This window comes from Limulus polyphemus, unplaced genomic scaffold, assembly GCF_000517525.1.
Source record: "Limulus polyphemus unplaced genomic scaffold, Limulus_polyphemus-2.1.2 Scaffold1275, whole genome shotgun sequence".
NCBI classification, from domain to species: domain Eukaryota; kingdom Metazoa; phylum Arthropoda; class Merostomata; order Xiphosura; family Limulidae; genus Limulus; species Limulus polyphemus.
Genome location: NW_013666885.1, coordinates 112,380 through 119,257, shown reverse-complemented (window position 1 = coordinate 119,257; position 6,878 = coordinate 112,380). Strand labels below are relative to the sequence as shown.

Below are 6,878 nucleotides of genomic sequence, written 5' to 3'. Positions count from 1 at the left end.
CTTTCGAACCGTGGTTGCGCTGTAAGATTGACAACCAAATCCTACTATTCGGTTATACAAGAGAAGCCTGCATATTGGCAGTGGAGGTGTTGTTTTTGGCTTTCGTTTTAGTCTATTAGTTCAAAACTAGGGATGGCTAACGCAGATTGTCGGTTGTTTAGTTTTTTTACGAAAATTCTGAAATAAACAAACAAATTCTTGAAAAAAAGACAGAAAACAGACACATTGAAACTAAACACAGTTGAAATAGTGTGGATTAACACAGTGTAACATAATGAGTGTTAAATCACAGTTCCATTACCAGTAAACCACAATTAAAAAAACTCAGTATCATTTTTCTTTTTAATGTTATTAGAAAATTTAAGACCAATAACTTTTATTTTATTTTCTAAAGAGTTACTTATTTAATTCTGATGTAATGATTTATGTGAGCAATTCATCCTACATTGCCATAGCCTTTCAATGACGTTGCGTACGTGGGCCAATGCAAATCTTCAGTACTGGGCATATACGATGTGTAACTTCTGCGTCATAAAAATGACCTTCACAGAAAAGAAGTAGTTTTTATTTGTGGACCGAAACCAGATCATGCTAGTTAAAATTCGTTTTAGAATGTGGTTAACAGAGATGTGCAATGGTTTCACTAGTTTAACAACTCTGAAGAACGGTAAGCTTTACTTAAGATATATATGCAACTTCTCGACCACCTGCCTTTTTTTATTGTAACAAAACGTATGTTAGTATAATTCCTGTTCAGCTTGATTGTTACACCATTCTTTAGTTAAACTAGCATAAAATGTCCGCACTCCGCTGTGGCTTTCGAAGGCCCCGATATACCGATCAAGCTCTTACATTATCCTCAATTATTTTTATATATAGCTACCCCAAGGGGTCCGCATCCCAAAACAAATCCCGTTAACAAGGACGCGGGAACTAGAGGTCCTGAGGGTGCGATAGCACCCATAGTTTGACATGGTTCCTATCACATACAGGGGTTTTGATTTTGTTATATGGTTTTCAACACACTCACTACAAAAATTTTTTCAATGTCAATGCCAGTTAGAACACCCTCTCAGGTACCGCGAGCGGGTGTGCCACGATTGGTCACACTAGTTTAAGAGTGGCGCATGAACACTGTTTCAAACCTAAGATCCAGAGGGGGGAGCAGAAACACAAAAGACGATGTCAAATTCTGGTTCAGCGACCCTGAAAACCAATTCCTAGGCCCCTAATACCCTTAAGTAACTTCTCGGGCACGTTTTAAGGGGACTATGTCATATAGATAAGAACATCCCCCTACTGGGCCACTCCTAATCCGTCTGCTAACTTTGATCCTACTAACTTTAAAACTGTAAGAGGAGTTCGTGGACAAGTGAACAAAGTCACAAGGTTAATTAATACAGGACTGAAATCTGACTCTAAGGGTCTTCTCTCTCCCCTCTTAAAAAGTTGGTTTTGAATCACTGTGATGAATATATTAACAGATTAACAACAATAAATAAAAAAACGAAAGATTGACCAAAACTGGAAGAACAACATAGAAGTGAGTTATTTCAAACTTATTAATTCCTGGGCTTAGCTTCGAACCTGTGACCCTTTGCATACCACAACAATTCAAATTACCACAAAAACTACCTAAAAATATACTTTAACTTTTCATTAGTAGATAAACCAGTAGTTATCATAGCTAGCAATGTTTTAAAGCACAAATTGTGAATGGGTACAACAGCTGTTTAAAAAATTATATAGATTCTGCACATTAAATTAAACAAACCATTTTAAATCGTAATTAGCGGTATTTTTTTTTATAAATCACCACGTAGTTTTCATCGGAAAAAAATGTCTAATACGATTTTGATTCTTAAAATTTTGAGCTTTTTCTTTTTTTAAACTCATATGAATACACAAGCACATCTGAGGGGAAAAAAACATAATATTATGAATACTGATTGACTCATGTTTTACCATAGTCAGATTAAACTAGTAAGGCTGGTCTTGTTAACCCTCGATTTTCCGATTAGATTTTGCACCGCTAACTACCAGTGGAGTTCACATATTCCATCCCATTTGAGTAACGTTATGTTTTGCCTATCCAAACAGTATATTTAGTAAGATTGACCTGTACCTCAAAGGAGTGCACCTAGTAAAACTGATCTATTTATTAAGTTTTTCGAGTGGATGCTTAGTGAAGTCGGTGTACGGCATGTTACTGTAAACTAGGGCTCCCAGTAAGGCTTACCTGATACCTATAGTTTGCCTGCTCACTAAATGTGATCTATGGCACGTTGCTGTGCTCGAGTGCGCTTAGTAAGGCTAACCTGACTGCAGCTAATATGAATAAAAATTAAATCCCAGTAAAACAACCTGAATAAAAACTTGTCCGAACTTTCTACGAGTAAAAAATATTCTTAATACAGTTTTTGTTGTAAAAGGAGATAATTTACTATTTTTGGATGACGCACCAATGTTACCACCAACAATGAAGATTTCAGACAGTAGTGTTGAATCCACAGAAGTAAAAATAAGAAAATGTGTAAAACTAATTTTTATATTATTTTTTCCAAATATATTTCCTAATGCAGGGAAGTCATATTCGTTGAAATTATCGTTGAATGGTTAATCCGTCCTTTTTATTATTCATGTTTAATTTTACTAACTTCTTATCGACATATCAGTATTTTAGGTAAACAGGCAACTTAATATGCTAATACTTTTATGCTGTAACTATTAATAGGAAATTTTAAGAGAAAGTAAAGAAGAGTGAATAATGACGTATCAAACACATTATATATGGTATATCCAGTGCCTACGAGGCTTTTCGTCTGATATCAGAATTACTTTGGTCTTGTTTGTTTGTTAATTTTTTTGTTTTATGAGCAGTACTTTCTTATGTTGATTGGTTTTTTACCGATTGAAACTGTTGTTGAACCAAGTGTAATATTAGATTTAAGCGATTCTGACAGATTTCACCTACTGAAAAGACAGATAATCTCAAAATCTAATGTTGAAGGTAAATGTGTCATTCAAAATTACATTTTATTATACTATTTTTTTTTCATTACTAACGCAAGTTACAATAAAAAATCTAGTAGTAATTTAGCCTCTTCGACAGAAAAATAAAATTAATAAAAAAATTGACTGGCAATATTGACGTAAATGTATAATTATATTGTTTGTATAAGTACACAAATACTCGTTAGATGGCGATAGCTACGGCAGACAAAGAGTCTACAAGTCTGATTATCATATTTATTGTGACCTTAACCTTTTCTGCTGAATCAGGTTGGCTTTCTTAGTAATAACAGCGTTTCTTTTTAATTTTCATTTACAAGTTAAATGTTTGGTGTCGTCAACTTGATCGCAGATTGATAAAACTTGCTTTGCCACATAACTGACCGCTACTCACGATCATGACGGTATTTTTGCGTAGGTCGGTGGATTACGCCAGGCATTACCGTGATCACATTATTTGATGTTAACCTTGAGTAGCCCACTTGTATACATTATCTGTTGTTTTTTTTGTGTTGTTGTTCTTTTTTTTCTTCTTCGTATTTTCGTACAATCACTTCAAGACACTATCGCTGTAACAACGCCTTCTCTCTGCACGTAATACTGATACACTACCATTCTTGTGCCACGTGCTGCCGCGTGGGCGAGTTGGCATTTCTCCAATCCAGTGTAGAATGCACGAATCAATATATTTGAAGTTTAAAATTTTTATATTTAAATTTTAAACAATATCTTAAATTGTCCAAATCAGCATACGACTCCTAGATGTAGATAATATTAATATGTTTATTTTACCGCTTAGTCAATGACTGAAAATCTTGAGATCTATATACGTTATTTAATAAACAAAATATCTAACAGCTAATTTCTAAAGCTGTTGCCAAAGTAATGTAAGTATTTTCACTGTAATGTGTTTTCAATTTTACAGTGTTTGTACAAAAATACATTTAAACTAACTTTAGATGGAGTACATTTTGAGTAAGACAAGCCACAAGGTTTGGTTCGGTTATTCGCGCAAAGCTACACAAGGGCTATCTGCATTATCCCAAATTTTGAACTGATAGACTAGAAAGAAGGCACCCACCGCTAACTCTTGGGCTACTCTTTTCACCAACGAAAAGTGGAATTGATCGTCACATTATATTGTCCAGACAGCTGAAAGGGCAAGCATAGTCGGTGATGGGATTCGAACTCGCGACACAAAGATTGAGAGTTGAGTACCCTAACTACCAGGCTACGAAACACGGACCGTTAAAGATAATTAACTCTAGTAGTAAACGACCTTATAACACCAAATTTAGTTGTTTTTTTTAAATATTTAATTGGACACTCAACGTTTCGCTTTACAGCTTCTTCGGGAGCATTCCACGAAAACATGAACCTTAACTGACTTTATTCTATTTTTTTGTAATTAAGCACAAAGCTACACAATGGGCTATCTGTGCTCTGCCCACCACGGGTATCGAAACCAGGATTCTTGCGTTGTAAGTCCGCATACATACCGCTGTGCCACTGGGGGGCCCTTTACCGAGACTGTAAAGCTAAATTGGTAAAAATGATAAATTCTAAACGATTCTGTAACATGCGTTTCTACATGGTGTGTCTGACATTATACGTGATAAAGTTTGTTGTGGAAAATTTAAATTAACTAGAATTAATATATCTTTTATACTTCAATATGCACTACAGAAATATAATAATAATTAGAAAACATTTAAATACTTGACTTAAGTTTATTTTATGAATAAGCATGTTTGTTTATCGACTGTCTGAATTTGAAAGATTTTTAATTTTTTAAAGTATTTTTAAAACTGTATTAACCACAATTTAGTTTCAGAGTGTATCAATTTATAATTATTACTTCATTAGTATTCGGAAACTTAAGATCAAAATCAAACTATTAAATAATTTTAAAGCAGAGTTATTGCAGTTTGTTTACTAGTTTTAAATGTCTAAGATGTACAATCTATATTTTTATTACTATAAACTTAAAGGAACGTGATTTTTTTTTAATGATGTTGGTTTCGCTTCGAGTTGAATTTCCTCTTTACAAGTAGTCTAAACTTGAGTGTTATGGTTTAAAACCCTTTAGCTTACGATTTTGTTTAATATCCAACTTCAAATAAACATCGCAAGTAAAGTTTATCTTATTCTAGTGTCTAAACTTCTTTTAAAACTTATCATACCTCTTTCTGTTATTATTTTTCCATGAGCATAATTGTAATACATTTGCTCTGTTAAAACGAGTAGTTCTGTTATTAACAACTTTTATATTACTTCGATAGTTCTTTGCACCAACCTCTTGATTCCTGTCTGATAACAGATGTTTAGCAGTCTACACAAAATACGATGAGAACGTTTTTATAGATTAAGCGAAAATCTAGTTGTAAATTATCGCAAAACGTCGTTGTTTACTCAACAGATGGCAGAGCATGAGGTAAGGCAAATTGGTTCGTTTAAGTGTAAAAATTTGCAAGTAAGTGTTGTTTTAAGATTAATAACAATACAATATATAGTATTTATTGGTTGTTTTGATCCATCGAATTACAAAAAAAATTTCATGCAGTATGAACCTTTTTTAATTTCAGTAAAATATTCTTTATTGCTCGTTGACTTATTTTTAAAGATAATGTAGTTAGGACCAATATAGAAAGAGCGCAAATAATATGCTTAGCGCTCACGGAATGTAGTTGAAACTCGCTTTTTATAATTAATATTATTATTTCGTTTCCTGTAAACTGTAAGTTTTTTTTTTTCGAAATTCGTTGTCTGAAGGATAAAATTCCACGTTATATACCAAACAAAAATGGTCAAAATAATGTGGATTCATGAATTATATGTTTGTTATAAAAGATTAAAGATGTTATAAAACTATAAATAAGTGTAATATTTGGTGCTTAACTTTTATTTTGCGAAGATGTTTTTATGAATTCCGAAGTGATAGTCAGTGTAAGCAGTAGTTTTCACCGTGACTAAATATATAGCAGTTATACTTTATGAAAATCTTCAAGAGTTGAAATAGTAAACAATAATAATATAATAACTGATTTTAACACTTAAAAAAACGCTCTTAATACAAAAAAAAATCGAACTCCTCTGGTGTACGTTGTTTCATTCGTTTTCATTTAATAATTGTTTAGAGACTTATTTTCTATTATACTTCTTTTTGAACTCTCATTGTGTTTCTTGTCAAAAGAGTGATAACTTTTAGCTCATATGAGATTGTAAGAAATGTTATGTAAAGAGATACCGTCTTACCAAATCTATTAAGTTTTGAAATCGTCGTACGTTTTTTTATTGGTAATTTAATTTTGTATAATACTTGATTCACATATTTCAGCTTGATTTCTAAATACTTTTAAAAAATAGCTATAAGTTATCGATGTTTGTTTCTGTATAGTGTCTAAAAAAGATATATCATACGTATGGGGTTTTAAATCCGTTTTATATAGTAACCTAAATTTATTTAGGTATGTGAATAATGTTATGACATTTCGTCGAATTCATTATTCAATATTATACAGCGGATCAACTGTTTGATGATAATTTATATATATTTTAAAAATTTATTTTCTTTTTCACCAAAGATGAAATTGAAAAGAAAATCTGTGATGTAGTACAACGGACTCAAAATCCGATAGATATTATATAGACTTCACCATTGTAAAACGCTTAATGGTATTTCTCTGGTTTGCTGGCCTAAGCTGTGCTGGTAAGCCTTAAATAGGCTAAACTACAATCCACAGCAGAGGGTATAGCCAATCAAAGAATGCACCAGGCCTATTCGTTAGAGCTGCTCTTTTCAATTTCAACTCTGGTGAAAAAGAAAGAATATTTAATGCATATATATATATATATATATATATATA

General features: G+C 32.4%; 1 protein-coding gene across 1 annotated transcript in view; it reads left to right on the top strand.

Annotated features, from left to right (window-relative positions):
• The first annotated feature begins 580 nt into the window (after positions 1-580).
• Positions 581-6,878, top strand: part of LOC106462884 (sulfotransferase family cytosolic 1B member 1-like) — a 52,854-nt gene continuing 46,556 nt past the window's right edge. The window contains exons 1-2 of the mRNA XM_022390286.1: positions 581-667; positions 5,295-5,446. The gene's annotated coding sequence lies outside the window, so the exon portion shown is untranslated. The remainder of the gene's footprint in view (positions 668-5,294; positions 5,447-6,878) is intronic.